The sequence below is a fragment of the Haemorhous mexicanus genome, chromosome 10 (assembly GCF_027477595.1).
Source record: "Haemorhous mexicanus isolate bHaeMex1 chromosome 10, bHaeMex1.pri, whole genome shotgun sequence".
Classification (NCBI taxonomy): Eukaryota; Metazoa; Chordata; class Aves; order Passeriformes; family Fringillidae; genus Haemorhous; species Haemorhous mexicanus.
This window is the reverse complement of record NC_082350.1, coordinates 22,118,749-22,137,671: the sequence shown is the minus strand read 5'-3', so window position 1 is coordinate 22,137,671 and position 18,923 is coordinate 22,118,749. Positions and strand designations below refer to the sequence as shown.

The 18,923-nt window shown below is 47.6% G+C and overlaps 1 protein-coding gene across 3 annotated transcripts in view; it reads right to left on the bottom strand.

Annotated features, from left to right (window-relative positions):
• PLD1 (phospholipase D1) overlaps nucleotides 1–18,673 on the bottom strand; it is a 74,626-nt gene extending 55,953 nt beyond the window's left edge. Inside the window, exons 1-2 of one of the 3 annotated variants that reach the window (XM_059855774.1) lie at nucleotides 18,507–18,673; nucleotides 17,128–17,206 (exon numbers count right to left, since the gene is read on the bottom strand). The gene's annotated coding sequence lies outside the window, so the exon portion shown is untranslated. Of the gene's footprint in view, nucleotides 1–5,577; nucleotides 5,738–17,127; nucleotides 17,207–18,506 lie in introns of those variants that run through there. The other 2 variants (XM_059855773.1, XM_059855772.1) reach the window with 2 other exon arrangements.
• Between the last annotated feature and the right edge of the window lie 250 nt (nucleotides 18,674–18,923).

The window sequence follows — 18,923 nt, the reverse complement described above, 5'->3', positions numbered from 1 at the left end:
TTTCTTGAAAGAGAAAATACAAGTGCAAACCATCCAATCATTCCACCTCGTGTGTGTCTCATTCTAAGCTGACTGGGAGTCAGAACACAAACTTTTTAAAGAAAAGTCCCAACAGCAGGGTTGGCTTTAGCCAGAACTGGGGCGCAGTTACGAGGTCCTGACACAGCCACAACACCTCAGCTACTGAAAGTGTTGGAAGGGTGCAATTAATTACTCTTGCTGGTTTATTTTCCCCTCACCTGAGGGTTTCCTGGAAGCTTCAAGCAGGAGTCAGCCCAGCTGATGGTGAGAGAAGGTTCATCTGACTCAATGCAATGCAGTGAGCACTCTGCTCACCAATGGGTGTTTTCTGGGTGGGACAGAGACAAGCAGAAGAACAAGAAATGAGTATTTATGATTAATAAAATCCTGCCAGAAGTCTGGCTAGTAGAATGGGAGAAGGTTCTAGGAAGTGATTCAGCGATGAGTGCTAGTGGTGAGGAAGAGCCCCGGGATACAACATTGTTAGGTCCTGAAAGGAAAAAGGAAGCAGGTTCTTGCATGGCCAGACAACTAGAAACTACAACTGGCTCTGAATCAGCCACTTGCACAGGCTGGGACAAAGGCTGTCAGAGCACTGCTCTGTGGGACATTGTCTGCCTGGCACTGCCTTTTGTCTCTGTGCTCTGGAACACTTGTCCAGAGAAGAGAGGACCCTCTGTGCCAGGACCACCTTCCCCAGCCCTGGGGAAGAAGATGTAAAGTGCCTCCAGCTCACTAGGATCTTGCTGCCAGTGTTTATCAGTAGGTTTATCCTATTTCTCCCAAAAAAAGAGCCCTCATTTGAAGGCTGCACATGAGGGCTCACTGAACCAGCAGAAAGAAAAATATAAGACAGGAATCTGGCCCACTCACAGCCTGACCTGAAAAATGCAATCCAGGAAATGCAGTTTAATTCTTTCTTCACCAGCAGGTGTAAGCCAGGAAAATAGATCTCAACACCATGAATATTCTGAATACTTGCTGCTGTCAGTAAAGTGTGCACTGGACTCCCCCACCCAGACAGAAAAGTCTCCTTCTGTCAAGCAAATCTGCCAATACTGATGAGGTTTCTCATCCTTAGCTCTGCAGCTCCTCTCCCTGAGGCTTTTCATGGGTGAACTGTGGAGGGCTGCTCTCTCTTCTGCAAAATGTGCATCCCACCGCTATTCACCTTTTTTATTACACCTACCCTTTTATTAAAGCCTTTCTCCCTAAATAGTGAGTTCCTTATTTATTTTATCTACTCCTCCTCTGCCATAGAAAACAGGATAGAGGAGGAAGGGACAATGCTATTACACTAAGGTAACTAATGCAAACTGGCTACTTGGCTGTCAAATCCAGCTGGAGGTGTAGCACCATTTTATTTGATGGAGCTCAACGTGATCCACTCTGTGTCCCCAGCGAGCAAAAGGGAAGATTTAAGGGCAAACAAATCACAGAAAACAAAAGAGCACAAAGGTACAAACACCACACACAGCCAATATCAGTTCCAGTGTGACTTGGCACAGATGGGCACACCCTGAGTGCCAGGGTATATTCCCACCCAGCCCTATGCTCAGACACTTTTACTGGCATCCAAGCAAGCACAGGAGCCCAGTAAGACTATGTCAGGTAATTAACTCAAGATTAAAGCCCACATTTTGTTTTGGCAACAAGCCCTGGGCAGGCTGTCACCCTTGCTGAGCTGATACCATACTCACTGCAGCAGCAGCAGATCCTCTGGCACTTGCCCCATCCCCCTTCCCCGACCCTTTTTCAGCAAGATTGCCCTGACCTGCATCTATTTAGACCTGTGTGAGCCACAAGTGTTTTCAAATAGAAGGTTTTATTCTCTGAGACAAAACTGGCCTCCCTTCTGGGGTGAGTGGCTTCCTCTCTGCCTGGTACCATTCCAGCTCCTTTGGGATCCCATTTCTCCAGTGCGGGAGCAGCAGCCACCAGACAGCTTCTCCCTCTCTCCCCACACCAGCAGATGGGTGCCTGGGGGCCGGAGCTGTCTGACAGACATGAGCCCCACTCCCACTTTGTTATGTAAACCCCCAGGTTTTGGTGTTGATCTGCTTGAAGGATCCAGAAATCACTAAATGCCACCACAGTGTGTGGGCACGAGGAGCGAGGGATGTGCAAAGTGCTCAGGGCAGCGGCGACGGCACACGATGCTCCCACTGCTACTGCATGGAAACAGAGAAAACTCTGAATTCCAAAGTAAAAAATAGATATAAATATAAAATTCATTATCTTCAAAGCCACACTTCACTCCTGTTGTGCCCCCCCAGCACAAGAGCCAGGGTAAGGGGGAGCGTCCCTCACAAGGACCATGATGCCATCCTGGTCACCCTGTGTCAAGCAGGTGAGGGAGCAACAGGGCAAATATTTTGTAAATAAAACCTGGCAAATGGAGCTTTTTCCATCAGTCCCTCCACCACTTTCTGCCTTCCAGGGTGTCTGCACATGCAGAGCTGGTATGTGCATGTATCAGATGATCACAAGTCCATGGAAGTGAGGGACAGGGCAGGTGCACCTGGCTAAATATCAGTTAGAAACTTATTTGTATATCTAAAACAAACAAAAAATTGAATTGACACTATATATCTATCTCTATCCTGCAGCTCAGCAGAGCTGAAGTCTGGCCCTGCATAGGTGGGTGCAGAGAAGCCAGGCTGCACACACATCCCACCTCTCAGAGGGCAGAAGAAGCACAGCAAAAGCAGTACCTAAATATGGACTGAAAAAGCCCCAAAAAAAAACAACCCAAAAAAGGCTGGCCAAGGTTTTGTGAAGGGAAAGAAAAAAAAAGACAAAGCCGCAGTTCCTGTCAGGCAAATGATCATAACCAAATCTCAGTCCCTGCAGGAGCTTCCAGGGTACAGGGCATGTGAGAGCAAGTTAAAAACACATCATCAAATAATTGCCAGTCAGACAATAGGAGGAAAAGGCATGTAGAGGTTTGCTCTGACCCTCCTCCTTCCTCACCCTTAGCCAAGACCAGGTGCTGATATCAGACACTCCAGAAGAAAATCAAATTGCTTTTTCAGCTCTGTCATACACAGATTTAGGGCCACTGGCCAATGCTGACTCTTACTAAAGCTTTATTATTATTATTATTATTTTAAATCACTTGCTGAAAAATAGTTGTTCCAACATGAAATTAAGGAACCACCTGTTTGCAGCAAAGGCATCAGAAAAGTGCTGCTCCTCTTGGACCACGATGGCTTCCTGCAAAACTCCAGCAATTTCAGCCCCTGAGTTTCTCCTTTGATGTATTCACAGGGTACAGACAGAGAGAAGATAAAACTAGAAGCCTCCATAAACATTAGTAACTGATATCTTCCTTATTATGCCATTTCAAAGAATAACACTTGTGGTAGTGCCAGCATTTAAGTGCATTCCCCTGAAATTTCTTTCCCTGAAGGTTTGATAACCTGCTTTAAATCCATTTTCAGAGAAGGAATAACTGTAAAACCCAAGATCAGCTGGCTGAAATTTCACTTAATCATGGATGAGATTTCTCAAATCACGGCTGGAGATAAAACCCACTCCCTTAAAACATCTTTCCTCCACCACAGACATACCTGCAGTCTAAAGAGCACTTCCTAATTTACAGTAATAACAATGTCAAAATGACACAACCTTTTACACTTTGTTATTATAAAGAGTAATAAAAATTTCTAGGAGAGGCAAAGCCTAGATTGTAGCCTGCTTTGTGAAAGATTAACTTCACCAACAACGATCACCTACCTAGTACTTATAATTTCATTCACACATGTGAAACAACATCTTCAGCAGTTCCAAAAACGTGCAATTCTGATACCAGCACACTGGTATAAACTGAGAGAGCTCAGGAGACACCTGTCAACAACAGCATTTTCTGGGGGGAGTTCAAGCCTCTCAAAATAAGAAGAGCATCATGGCCTCCAGGAAAATTGAAATTATTAAGTCTTTTTTCAAGGAAGACCAGAGCCTCAACACTAATTTTCAATAATCCTGAAAAGGATGATGTTGATATATATATCAAGATAAAACTAAAAACACAAATAACTATGTGAGCGAGCCCCTTCAATCTTCTCAGGAAAGTTAAATCTTGGCAAAACCAAATTCAATCGCTGTACCCCTCAATAGGGAAGGGCAGATCCAGGGCTCAGAACCCCAGCCAGCAAACCTGGCACCAAGATGGGCAATGAGGACACTGTGGGATGTCACCCATGTGCTGCACCCCCAGGCCTGGGAGAGGCCAGACACTTTCCCACTGCAAAAAATCTGATGTTACAGGCTTAGTGCTACCTCATGGCAGAAGAACACGAGGAAGGGCCTTTTTCAGCTGCAGTCAGGTGCACGGGGGGACTGTTGGGGGGAACTCTGCAGCAACACCCTGAGCCCAGATCAGGGATCCCAGCATCACTGGGGAGTGCTCAGCATCACAGGGAAACAGTGACCCTGAGAAAAGGGCTCTCAAGCAGCAGAGGAAGGGGAGCCCACAGACTCAAACTCAGAGCTTTCCAACTTCTGGCTAAGCTGGGCAGGATTTGGCCATAAGACCCAGGGCTAACACTCCTGTGAGCATCATGAGGTGGCTGGAAATCAAGTTCCCTGGTTACCTGCGAGCTTCTGGCATGAGCTCACATTTATCAAATGGTAGAGACGGCACAGGAGGGAAAACACAAATTCTTGAGTGATTACAGACACTGGAAAGAGAGCTCCCACCCCTCGAGCTGCAAACACAAGCAGCTCGAAACACAACACCGTACGCAAACAGGGAGCTTTTGTCCCAGCAGCCACACCAGCCTCGATGTGACATCCCCACTTATCATCTTCCACCAGAGCCAAATCAGCAGAGCTTCATCCACCCAGTCCAATTGCCGGTGGGTCTTATCTTCCCAGACAGCCTCACTGGAGAGGCATCGTGCAGATTTACTGAAAGGAGGGATGTGGGGATCACCAGACCTGGGCACACAATGGGCATTGTCCCTCTGTGTGCAGAGAGCCTGGTCAGCCCGGGGAACGCTTCCAAAGCCAAAGGAGCTGCACTGACTTGAACCACGGTTCAGCTCGGACCAGAGGCACCTTGGGGCTGAAGATTGCTAGAGAGCATCACTCCAAATAAAGAAAACCAGCAACAAGCAGAAAAGGCTTTCGTTGCAAGAAACCCACCCGGCAGCTCGGCAGAACGGGTTGTGTCAGCACCTTTAGTAACTCAGGGCTTTCCCAAAACCCAAGAACGGCGGGTGCGGAAGGGACGTGGCAGGGTCACGGCTTCACCCGTGCCGGGGACACCGAAGTTCACCACATCGCCGAGCTTCCCAACCCAGCCGCCCGCGCTGAGCACAGGGCAGGACCGCACCGACCCAAACCCACCCATTTCACTGCAAGAAAAACGCGTAAACCATCCCGAGTGTGTCCGACAGGCGACAAACACCTCCCCGCAGCAAAGTCTGCCCCAGCAAGGAGCCCGGGCAGGAATTTACTTGAAAACAGACGCCCTGCGCTGAAGTCGCCGCAGTGCCCCGGGCCGGGCGCCCCCTCCGGGGCACCCCCGCGGCCGCGCCCGCCCGCACCCACCTCCGGCCCCCGCTGCTGCGAGTGCCCCATGGTGCCGTCAGAGCCTGCCAGGTGCCGTCAGAGCCCGCCGGGTGCCGTCCCTCTCGCGGGGCACCAGCAGCCGGAGAAGCAGCCCCGCACAGCCCAAGGAACCTCCTTACACCGGCCCCGCCCGCTGGGCTCCGGGCGCGCTGCCCGGGCCCGGCCCCCGGGCCCGCCCCGTGCCCGCCCCCGCTGAGGGCACCGCGGCCGCTCCCCGGACCGGGACACGGCCCAGGGGTGGGACGGGCACCCCCCGCCCTGCCCTGGGTGGGCGTGAGGAGCCCAGGGAGGCGCAGAGTGAGCTAAAGAGGAGTACCTCGGTTATTTCAGCCCAACTTTGCCGCGTGTGGAGGGGTTTTGAGATTGCTGCGCGCTCCGAGTGCCGCTTCCACAGGGAGCACGGTTCTCCCCTTCGTGCCCGGACACTTCAGGAGGGAGAAGCCAAGGTTCCCACCGTCACCGAGAAACTGCGCTTGGCCGGGGAAACAGATTGAAAAAGCCTGTACAAATTAATTATTAATTGCACATGCGATTTTTTTTTTTTTTTTAAGCTTAAGACAACCCAATAATTACAGTCCGGTGCTATTTGGATCCGAGCTGTCCTCCCCTACACACGCTGAATTTACCATGTTACTTCCCATATACCCTTTTTAATATGCAAGGAGCAGATTTTTTAGCGAGAGAGAAAATTTTTGTGCTAGCAGAAGCATTGAACTGACATGAAGATAAGAAAAATTCCCAGCAGGTTCCAGCTATAACCCAGCCCTGAGTGCTGGTGAAACGCCCAAAATCTGTCTGCAGCACTGCAGCTCTCACTGCTGCAGCTGTACAGGGAGATCTTGGTGATTTCTTCCATCAAACTCAGTGATCCCACTTCTCTATCTACAGCAAGTCTTCAGCATGGTTATTAGGATATTTTTCTTCCTTAAATGATTTTAATTTTTATTTCTTTAAATCACAAAGAACTGAACCACAGTCCTTAAATGCAGATGAGATAAATAACCCAACTTTGATGACTGCTGGTTCAGAGGTAGCCTCTGTCCCCTACTCTGGCAGTATAATATTGAAGCATCACATTCTCCACCAGAGCAGCACCTGCCTTGTTTATAGGCACACCTGTAACACACTGGCTCAGCTCGTTTACTCCGGGTTTACTGTGACTTGGCTAACCAACACCTTAACAAAACAGAGTGAGTGATGTGCTTCACACCTAAAATCAAACTTAGAAATCTAAGGTGGGTTCCCAATGGTATTGCAACACAGCTTCCTTCAGCTCATGGGGCTGGGCTCACACACTGCCCCATTGGGCATCTGTGGAGAGCTGTGAGTCAAGGTGGCTCAGCAGTGCTGGCTGCACTGAGCAAGGAAAAGGTCAGCCCAGACATTTGTGGCACTCAGTGTCAGGAGAGAACAAAAGAGTAAGCTGGGGTGGAACACTGCAAGACAACGGGAAATATTCAAAGTTGCTCTGTGTCACTGCCATTTGCATGCCAAAGAGAGGGCAGAGCCATGTTCCAGACAGGCACATTAGCCCACTCTGCAGAGAGGCTTCATGCTAAACTTATGGACTAGGAATGAAAGGAGAGATGGCACAGGGAGCATCCCTCAGGGCACCCACCTGCCCAGGATGCCCAGTCTCTGCTATCTCTCTGGACACACCTCTATAAACCCCCCAGCTCCCTGGGGCAGCAGGATGCAGGGGACCTCTGCCACCTCCCATCTCTGCACACCTGTCCACGTGTGTTGATGCAGACCAGGGACATAGCAAACACAGAGAAACACAACTTTCTCTGCGGACAAACCCCTTCCCTCCTGCCCAGAGTTCATTTCAGTGCTCATCCCCCACGTGACTGGCTGATTTCTGGCAAATCTTTCCAAATCCATAAACCTTAGCTCACTTAATGTGCATTTAATCTCCCTGCTGTAGGTTTATGTTGGCAGTGAGCAGGGCTAGACCAGTGGCAGAAGAGAGCAGCCAGTGTAGGTGAGCATTTTGGCCTCTACTTTGCACAATTTCCCCCTCTGCAGCACCACAACAGAGCAGAAGCACCACTGTCTGTACCCATGTCCTATTAGTGGTTTTCTACACTTTCCAGAACCTTCCCTGTCCCAGAGGCAATTCATTAAATGGATACTTGGCACACACCCTCAAAAATGTCTTGAGCTCTGAGAGGCACAGTATTATCTGTCAGGAGTTTCTTTGGTTCTCTCCCACCTGCTTTTCATTCTTCAGGAACTTCCACACATCCCTCAGAGGATGCCTGGTGTCATCACAGGGGTGTGAAGTTTTCTTATTTAAGGTGAGACTCTGGTGCAAAGAGTGCTCTGACTGACAGTCAGATTGAGGCTGCTGCAGTCTGTAAAACCAAGGTGCTGATATTAGCAATATTATTATTATTATTTAGTTGTATTTCATATTTTTTCCTTCTCTTTAAAAATTTTCACTTCCATGCCCAATGGGGTGGCCAAAAGTGGCATGGAAGAGACATCTGCAAAAAGGCTGTTGGTGAACTAAAAGCGTATGCTGCTGCACACCAAATCCAATCCACCAGCTGAAAGATAATGCAGGAAAAGAAATAGGCATTGTTTTAAAATAAGGACATTGTCTTCAATCTCTTCACCACTTTACATCACAACACAGGGAGAAGGGGGAGGACCACAGAGCTCCAGGACACTAGAGAAATGCCAAACAAGACAAGGCTTTAAGGGGGAAAAAAAGGGGGAAAAATAAATGCCAATCTAAGAGCAGGCTGCAGTGAACATGTGACAGCACAAAGAAGCATCACCTTCTCCAAACCTCTCAAACTGTTTTTTCACAACCTGAAAAACACTCTCCCCTTCCTCTGTGGCCAAAGGCAATTTTGCCAATGGGTTGGAGTGCAGGAAGGATCTCAGCAGAGCCACATCAGGAATCTGTCTGACATGTTGAACACAGGTGTCACCCAAATAGAGGGTTTTACCCATAGAGATTTTTATCACCCATTTACTTTTCCTTTGTTAAATGAGCCCAGCTACACCAGCACAAACCCCAGCCCTGTGCTATTCACAGTGTCACCAATAATTGGCTATTCCCCAGCCCAGTGCTCCTGACACTGTTCACAGCAACCCACACATCAAAGATGGAAAAATAAAAAACCAACCCTCAAATGCCTGGAGTGTCTTTCATACCTGCAGGCATTGAAAAGGCCTTTTTCCTCCTTATAGTTCCCCTTTAGCCATGCAGGGGCTCCCTGACACCAAGTGTGGGTCATGTTGGTGCCTCTGCAAAACCATGGGGACCAGAGGGAAACCAGGGGAAAAAATAAGGAGTTGTTTTTCCCCCAGCTGGATCACACTTGGGAGGGAGCCTGCAGAGCCCCAGGGGAGGGAGGAATCAGCTGTATCACCCTTGGTGAGATGAGGGTTTACTTTGGCTGTGTGTAAAGCCAGGCTCCAGCTTGGGACACCACCGTGCCTCCTGCTCCTGCACCCTGTCCCCAACCTCTGCTGAAGGTGTCCTGACTACAGAGCAAAGGTTTTTGTGCCCCACAGCACAGTGACTCTGCAGCTCCTTAGGACAAAAGGGCTATTTTACCCTGTAACCCACAGTGTCACCTCACTAGGGACTGGAAATGTGTTTTGCTCTAGGCAGTTCAGAGCAGTGCAATGGGAAAGGGCCTCAACATCCTCCCTCCCAAGAGGGGCACGAGGGATGGGGCAGAACAGTGCTCAGCTCCAGCCCTGACTCTAATGCCCCCACAGCAGGTGATAGAGCCCCATGGAGGTGTGCACCAGAAATTCCAGAAAAACCCTGTGGATCCACACTGAGGCAGCTACTGCTGACACTGCCAAGGATGGAGCAACCCACAACAACCCAAAGTGGCCAGCTGGCATGAAACCACATGTATACCCCCCAAAAAATTAAATTATTATTGTTTTGTCCCATAAGACCAGTATTCCAAAAGGAAAAGGCAGGGTTGCTTGTAGAAATCACATTGTCAAGTAGGTTTTTGCCTCCTCTTCCCTTCAAGGACCACTATTGTCCTCCTAACTCTGAGGGAACAGGCAGGGGAGGAAGTTTTGTTAAAGGCACTTCAGCATCAAGTGCCTGATTGGGTCATGGTGCCTCCTGGGAGTTGTAGTCTTGTCTTCTCCTATAAAAACTGCTTTTTCTGGCAAAATTCCACAGCAGTGTAATACCTCCCATGACACAGCAGCAACCCCCCTGCACAGTTAGGGGACACTGGGACCCCTGGACTTTGGTTGCTACAAGACAACCCCAGGGGCTGCTCAGGATCCAGACCTTATCAGATTTAGCCAGAATATTTCAGTTTTCTTTCACACCCTTCTCCTCTCACAGAATTCCCATGGAAACACAAACAATACTCTTGCTGTTTGGGTTTGGTTGGGGCTTTTATCCTTCTCTCGGCGAGGGGGGGCGGCATGGTGGATGAAAGTGGTAAATGAAAAAGTTAACTCTAAAAAAAAATAAATAAAAGGAGGAGAAGAAAAAAATATATTGAATAATGCATGAGATACCACATCTAGCTTGATTTTCCCTGCTTGATGCAGCAGCGCATCTCCCCTCTGTATCACCCCTTCAGTGCCTCAGGGGACAGAAATGTGTCTCAGAACTAAAATAATACGTATTTCTGGTGTCACAAACTTGCTTTTTGCAGCAAATGCCCGAATCCAAGCTGTCCCACCCTTTTCCTGACTGGTGCATCGTTCCACAGATACCTGGATGCCACCGTGTGGCAGCTGCCCCGAGCAGCGATAGGGCTGCAGGGAAAGGCAAGGCTTTAAGGGGGAAGAAGGAGGGGGAAAATAAAATAAAATTAAAAAAAAAAAAAAAGGAGGGTTGGGGTTTTTTGCAGCAATTCACAAAACTTCAAGGAATGCCAAGCACGTCAGTAGATGAAGCACAGGATCTGGAGGAAGGAGAGAGTGCAAACCAGCTCCGTATGGTGTTAGCTCAGACACACTCTCTCTTTCTATTTAAAGCCCTGCAGGAACGTGAATGCCAGGTTTGAGTGAGCTCAACAAGTCCTTCTGAAAACAATTTACGTGGTCCTCTCTACCACGGGGTCTGGTTATCTGACAGCTTTTAATGCCTTACCATTCCCACACAGCAGGATACAACCCACCTTTTCCTGCTGGAGGACAGAATTCAGAATCTGGAAAGGTGTTTAATTAATGACAGAGACCAGGGGGACTTCTCTGGGGTCCAAATCAACTTTGGGATGAGGACATGTGCTGCCGAGTTTAGTGCTGCTGCTTGCCCACCCCTCCCTTTTCCCTCCACGTGGGAAACAATGCTGGGTGGAACCCTGAAGAGGAGGATTGTGCTACCAACAAGGATTGTGCTGTGTCCCCAGGCACATCCTGCAGGCCAAACCATCCTGGCAAGGCCAGAACATCCTTCCTCCTCTGCCAGCACCCTAAAACTGTCTCCTGCCAGGAGGCAGCAAGAAGAAAGCAATACACAGCCCAGGGTCAGGGTTTGGGTATGCCTCATTTTTCCACTCTCTGGGGAATGCCTTATTCTCCCATTAAGAACCTCTGGGGTACGTCTCAGTTTCCCCTCCTCTACCTGAACAGCACTGCTTTTCATTTATTCCAAGGTGCAGTTTATTGAATGGAGAATTCCATGTTTTATCATTTGTCCATAACAGGTTGTCAAGTCGTCATGTTATTATTAGCAACAGGAAAGGAACTAAGTCAATTATTCTTAAAGTATGTAATGAGCACTTGAGTAAGCGTTAAGTAATGAGCGTTTCTTTAGCAGGAATCCAAGCGAGACACGCTCCACCCATTTTGTTAACAGACAAAGACTTATATAAGCTGGATGTTACATAAAACCCTAAAATAGGGAGCAGGAACACTCCCCCACCTTTGGGTGATAGCTTTGCTGCAGCCCACGGATACCTGAACTGACCCTGAACCAGCTCCGAGCTAAGAGGCAGCTGATGGCCAGGCATGGAGCTGGCAGGAACCAGTGACAGGGACAGAGATGTCCTGTGTGTGCTGCCACCAGCCCTTAGCAGAGCTCGGGTGGCGAGTCTGGGTCTGCCCTGGCACAGCCCCTACAGTAATGCGCTCCAAGCAGATTTATCACCCCTGTGATGATCCAAGAACGTGTCTCTGTTCTTGTGTGGCAGGGCAGGCTAAACACCACCCAACCCCAGGGTGTCATCCTCAGGGAATTATAACTGGTGCTTAGAAAGGAGCATAGAAGCAGGGCATGGTTATGGGGAAGCTTCTCTGGAGCTCTTCCTGACTCCATGGATCTACAGGAAGGGGACTTTCCAAGACAGAAGTTCTGTTTTGTAGTTTCCCAGCTCCTGGCAGCTGATTCTTTCAATAAATTGACAGGTCAGTTCTTAAATTCTTGTGAACTTTCAACTTCTGCCATATCATGCGACAAAACCAACCACAATTTACCATGATTCGTCTACAGAGAAAAGGGGATCTACATCTTGCAACATCAATTACTAGAGCTAAAAAAAGGAGGCTGGTAGGGGGTGCAGCCTCTTCATCACATCTTGTGTGCCTGAAAGCCTGTCTGTCTTGAGAAAAATCATCTGTCTCCATAAAGAAATACTTTTCCTCCCTAGACATCTTGCATCACACCTTAAAATGCACAATTCCAATACTCAGATGGCAGATTCAGCTGACAGCAGTGGTTGCTTCCTAGACACAAGGTCATAAAAATCTCAGAGAAGAGAATTTGCAATTCTCTTCATAGTCCAGACACCAAATCCTCCAAATGCAGGTATCAAATGCAGTTGGATGAGAAGTCAGGGACACTTGTCTGGTTGGGGGGAAGAAAAGGGGAGAGAAAGATCTTCAGGCACAGGATTTTGGGGCAGCTGAGGAAAACGTGTCAGGAGTTGCTCTCTGGACTACAAGGGAGCCATTCATGACTGCAATCAGTTTGCTCTGCTGTACTTGCAGGAACATGCCAAGGCTGCTCTGTGATCTGCCCGACTGACTTAGTGTTTGTGATTGCCTGACCTTTGCTCTAAATAAATTCCCCGCACAGAGGGAATTTTGATGCAAGTCCTCTGCATCGATAGCATCCTCCCTGGCTACAACCCACTGGCTTCCTGGGGCTTTGTTTTAAAGGAGAGACAGACAGAAGGCAGGCAGGAGGGGAAAATGAAGAAATTAAATGCAAGCTGTCTGGCCCACACAATTAAAAAAAAAAAAAAAGAAAGAAAGGAAGAAAAAGAAATCAGAATAGCCTGGCTTTGTTTTCTGTCATGTTATTTATCTTACTTCAGAATTAAATCCAGATGACATAGATAAGACAGGGGTGACCCCTAGTGCCCTCTCCAGCTGCAGCTTCCACTGTTATTCCCTGTATTGATATTAGAGCATAAACAGAGGGAAGAAGCAGCACCTTTCAGATTTGTTCTTCATTCACAAAGCGCCTCTCTCTCTCTTCCTTTCAGAAACAAGATCTCATTTCCTCTCACTACTGAAACTCTATCACTTCGAGGCATTCAGTGCAACATCCCTTTGTCACTGTTGTATGGGAACAAAATTAAACACATTTACTTGTGTAAGAACTTATTATATTCCATTGACTACTTATAATAGGACATTTATATTTATCACCTTACATAAAAGAAAGAAGAGCCTATTTTGCTAACTCCAGGCTTGTCAATAGCTAAGGAACAACCATTCAAACTCCTGAGAAGAGACCTCTGTCTTGTAAAAAGTCTTGTCTTGTAAAAAGTGTATTTGCAGCACCAAGGCGCTGAAAGGAGCCAGTCTTTCCTGTGACAGCCATCAGTATGCACCACGTTTTTTTTGTCTTTCAGCAATGTCAAAACTCTCTGTTCTTGTGAATCAGCCTGCACCAGACATACCCTGCCCACTGTGCTGGGTGATGCTCATCACGGGCTTTTCCTTGTGTTATTGCAAGGGAACAGTTCCTCTTTCACAAAAACCTTGAGACACCCCCTCATGGATTACTTTGGGATGCAGGATTTTTCTTGAGGAAATAAATTATCTTAAGCACAAGACTGAGAGATTTTTAGCTTCCTGTAATGTGAGCACTTTGGGCACTTCCTGCCCTGCTGAGATCGGGGCTGTACCCACCAGCAGTGTGGGTGGTACCACATCAGTTGACATCTCAGAATTTCACATGTTTAATGGGATCTTATGAGGCAAAGAAGCTGCCTGCTAACAGTTCCTACAGTGACCTTTCTATCCTCAAAAGTGCAGCAAACTCCCCTGTGCAGCATCACAACCTGCCACAGACTCATCTGATGCCTCCTCAGCTCTGGGCTTTTTTGCCTTTCAGGACTGGCAGCCAGCACTGCAGCACCCCTCCTGCAACACCAGGGCTCTTCTGCAGAGCCCTGATCCCCAGAGCTGGCACCCTCACTACTCAAGGCCCAGGAATGCTTCAGCCTTTCCCAAAAGCAATTCCCCAGCTCAGCCTTGGGGAATCCTTGGGAGCCACAGGCCATGGCATGTTGCTGTCACCGCCATCACCATTCAGCTGGCACCTCCTTCCCCTTTTGCCACCCGCCAGCCCATTTCTTCACCAGAAACTATTTCTAGATTTCAGCCAGTCCTTCCTCCTCAACAAGATTTTGCTTTCACACAGCCTCTCTGGTCATTCATCCCCAGAATTCCTTCTTCAGCCTCCAGGCTTCCTGCTGCCCCCACCACCTCCTCAGGCAGACAACCACCACCACCCCCTTCCCAAACCAGCCCTTTCCTGGCATTTACACCCATGACGCAGCCACAGGTGAGGCTGGTTGATGCCTCTGTAACAAATGTTTTACTCCTCTTTGCAGGGCTAGGCTGGCTGAAATTAAGCAGCTGCATTTTTTCCTGTTTTAGTAAAAATTCATAAGATGGTCTGGACATAGAATAATAGAATGGTTTAGGTTGGAAGGAACCATAAAGATCATCCAGTTCCAACCCCTGCCATGGGCAGGGACAAATTCCACTATCCCAGGTTACCCCAGCCCCATCCTACCTGGCCTTGGACATTTCCACGGCTAGGGCAGCCACAGCTTCCCTGGGCAACCTGTTCCAGGTTCTCCCCACTCTTACAGGGGAGGGGTTTTTTCCTAATAACCAATCTGAACACACCCTCTGTCAGTTTGAATCTAATCTCCCTTGTCCTGTCACTCCATGCTCTTGTCCACCATCCCTCTCCAGCTCTCCTGGAGCCCCTTTAGCCACTGGACAGGGCTCCAAGGTCTCACTGGAGCCTTCTCTTCTCCAAGCAGAGCGCCCCAACTGTTTCAGCCTGGCTCCAGAGCAGAGGTGCTCCAGCCCCCTGAATATCAGGGATATAATACTGCTCTACTTATGTGCCTGTTCTCTGAATCATTTTCCTCTGATTTCATATCTCTATGTTCCCATGTTCGCATTAAAAGCAACAGTTTCTGAATTGAAGTTCCTCCTAATGTTTTATTTTTAAATCAGGTTTCAAGGGGGGAGGGGGGGGTAGGAATTGTGCTAGTCATTGCATAATTTTGGTTTTATCTGGTGTAAATCTCCCTTGCTTCTGAGATATCCCATGCTTCCCAGCAAGACACCGACTCTGCATTGCTCTTGTGTCTCTGGATCCAGCACTGCTCCAACCTTCCCCCTCTCTTTCTTTCCCCCTCTGTTTTAGTTAAAGATATGCAAATATATCATCCTCAGAGCTACTGTTTGCTTCTTTCACAATATTCCATGTTCTTCTGTGAATTTATTTTCCTTGTTAGCTTTAGTAAGCAGCATTTTTTTCTTCACTGCTTCTCTGACTGTATATGATCCCATACAGAGAAGGCACAACAAAATCTCTTTCTGTAACACATATGTTTCTATAGCTGCATTTTTCCCTATATTCTTATTTTTGTTTGGTGTTAGGTCTGTGTATTCCAGTTATGCTCTGCATCTAAAACAATCTGTCAGCTTACATGTGCCTATAAGCAGTGGGAGTATTAGTTTTGAATATTTTCATTTCAACTCTAGCTTTGTTCCCTCACATTGTTAAAAAGCTCAGAATTAGTTCATCACTTACATATTTTATTATCACAGGAATGAGCTTATTTGCATGCTTTTGCAATATTCCACTTTCCAGGTTCCACACATTCTTGTTCATACTGTTGGAAAGGTACTCTTGTGATGTGAAACTGCTTTCTTGCATGTCACCTGCATGTCAGAATCTGAACCAGGCTATGCTGAATTTGACACAAATCCAAACACTGAACCAGTCCTTCATCAGGTAAAGTAAAATCATCATCATTAAAAATGCTTTCATTAAAGACAGGAGGTTTTTTCCTTCCAAAGGCTACACTGCTTCAAGGAAACCATAAATTCTGTGGTTTGCCTGACACTGCAGGTCAGACTAGATGATCAGAAGAGTTTATTCTGGTATTCATTCTGAAAAACTTACAAATATCTGGAGAAACTGCAACTGCATCTGGTAAAGAGATGGCCAAACAGGATAAAGGAGTTGCTGCTTCTGCTCTTAAATGCTCAAAATTCTCCTACAGTCCTGCTGAGCCAGCCACTTCTCACCCAGAGGTCAATAATGCAGCTGCTTTCACTTGTTTTCTTTTGTATCTGAGCTGTCTTATAACTTTCAAAACCCTCCTGTTCAAAATTTTGTTAGAAAATTGCACTCAACCCTGCTGTGATGGAAAACCAGTGTTTTATCAATAATTATTGCTACTTTAGTGTCCTCCCAGCTTGTGACTCCTGTAAATCAGAAGGTGGCTCTCTCAGAGGAGTTTGGAGAGGCAGAGGCATCTCCCAGCCCTTGCTCCTTCACATGCTCAGCAGTGAGTGCTTCTGCTGAAGCCCCCGTGCTGGGGCCATGGGTTTTAGCAGCCAGGACAGCTCTGTCCCCTCCAGCCACCACCCTGAGTCCCACAAGGCTGCACACAGCGTCTCACAGGGAGCCCAGGGGCAAGGAGGCCACAGGAAAGAGGATTTTTGCATGGTGGCCCATTGGATGAATTACAATAGGAAAAAAAAAAATGGGTCTGAATGGGTCATGAGACTTTTAACACACCATGAGCTGGAAAAACCCACTGGACACACCATGGCACCACACCACACAGGGAAGGGGAACATGGGATGGAGCAGATCCCGCCCCCAACACAAGGCCCATGAAAAAGAGGTTTTATTTTTCCTGCTGAAAACCCATCAGGAAGCATAAAGCCAGTCTCAAAAGAGTAATTTTCCTATTTGCCAAGTACACATGCAAAAAAAGGCAATCAGAAACACTGAGCACTGCCTTTCCAGAGCTTAGACCAAACTCAAAGCTGCCATCAATCCCAGTTTCCAGTTTGCTCAGACTCTCCACTAAAACCAGTAGCATAATTCTCTACTCCTCTTTCTTTTCCCCAGCTTCCAGTTGTTTTGCACAGTTCAAATAAAACATGTAAAACCAGGCTTTGCCATGGGGTGAAAACTGAAAAAGGAAGAACAAGTGAAAAATAAAATCCATGAAACAATGAAAGAAAGACAGAACCCCACATACGAAGCCCCAGCAGAGTCCAGTCAATCATTTCTGTTTGTACTCACCAGCACAGGGCTGCACAGCCCTCACAAGATACCTCAGCTGGAGGTATAGTCTCACCTTCCTCTAACTCCATGCATAAATCTGGGAAGAGCAGAGCATTAGGAATCTCAGCACACTCAGCAGATAAAAGCACCCAAGTGTCCAGCCCAGGATGAGTTGCCTTCACGTGGAAGCCTTTCTGAAGGCAATAACTGGACACAGGTGGGGCTGGGATCAGCATGTGGAGTAATTAAGAAGGGTAATTACCAATAGGAGTGAAACACCCGTTTGCCCAGCTAACCCATCAGGTCCTCTTTAAGCAGAAGGAAAGGTTAAAGAGAAAACACTGATAATTTTTGATTTCACCCAGTTTTTACACCCCCTTAGTTGCCAATCGGTGTTCCACTGTAGATTTCTGACAACTATGAACAAAAACATGAATAACAGTAACAAACTGAGCAGCCAGAGGCACACAGCCTCAGAGGTGTTAATCTTCATTCAACCTTCAAAGGAAAGTGGCCCTGAAGTGCCAGATTCCCATTTTACCCTCTGTCACACTTACTGAGGGAACATGAACCTGACCCAGAACCGGTTCTTCAGCAATTTAATTGTAAGGATCACAAACAGCAGCACACCCAGAAATAGGACACTTAGCTTTTACTTGATTTTTTTAACAGTCTTAGGTTTTTAACTTTCTGTAAGTCCCTAATGCATATCTGGATACCCAATTATTTCAGAGAGGCCAGAGGAAGGTCACTGCTGGAATTTTCTGGCTCTCCTGCATGTAGGTAGATGCCATGAATTTGAGGGGTTTTCTTGGCATTTGCTCCACATCCCTTGGTTTCCAGCTGAGGACACCAGAGGCTGCTTCTGTGCTCATAAAGGGACTGGCCTTTATTTGAGGGTCACACTCAAATAAATGAGTCAAGTCACATTCCTGGCATCTCTCCAGGCAGGTCCTTATGCAAATGACCAGCATTTACTTGAAATTTGCATTAATGTGTAACTGAAAGGCTGCTTCCAAGGATGCCCATTTCCAAATGTTTGGGTTCTCCCCATAACCAAACATCTCCAGGCTGGCTGAGGGGAGCAGAGGCTGCTGCTGGGTGTGATTCAGAGCTGCATGTCAGTGTTGGTATTGACTTAATAAACCAAGGGCTGCTGTGAGCAAACTGCCCATCCCAGATCCAAACACCCTTATCTCCTGGCAGCGCTGGTCCTCCCCCATTTAAAGCAAAACTACGCTTTGGATCCAGGAATGAAATCAAGCCAACGAGGCAGAGGACAACTTCACATCACTTTCTCCTGCTGTCTGTGGGATTCCCAACATCAACCATGCCATCAAGGGGTACCCCAGTGAGCCAGCCCCAGCAAAGTCCTGCTCCAACCAGCCAGCACTTACCTGGATCTGAGCTGAATTCCCTGTGAAGCCTCCAGGAATGATGCAAATGCTCTGCTTGGGCATTAATCCATGGGAAACTTGAGATCTCAGCACTGTGCTGTGCACACAGCTGTCTCTGGAGCCCTCCAGAGAGGACTTGTGAGGCAGCACCTCTGCTCTGGCACACAGATGCCCCAGAGTGGGTGAAGTGGGGAGATAAGCGGGTGAGGACACGCCAGCAGCAGCGCGGGATCGCCCGGCACAGCTCCAGCTCCGAGGCGCTTCCTCTTTCCAACGTCACTGCTGCTACACGGAAGGACCAAACAGCAAGTGCTTCATGGCCCTTTTTCTTCTTCTTTTCTAATAAGTAGTCCAATTCTTATTGTTTTAAATGTGGGAAGAAGTTACTTTTTATCTCAGAGAAAAAAAATGCTGTAA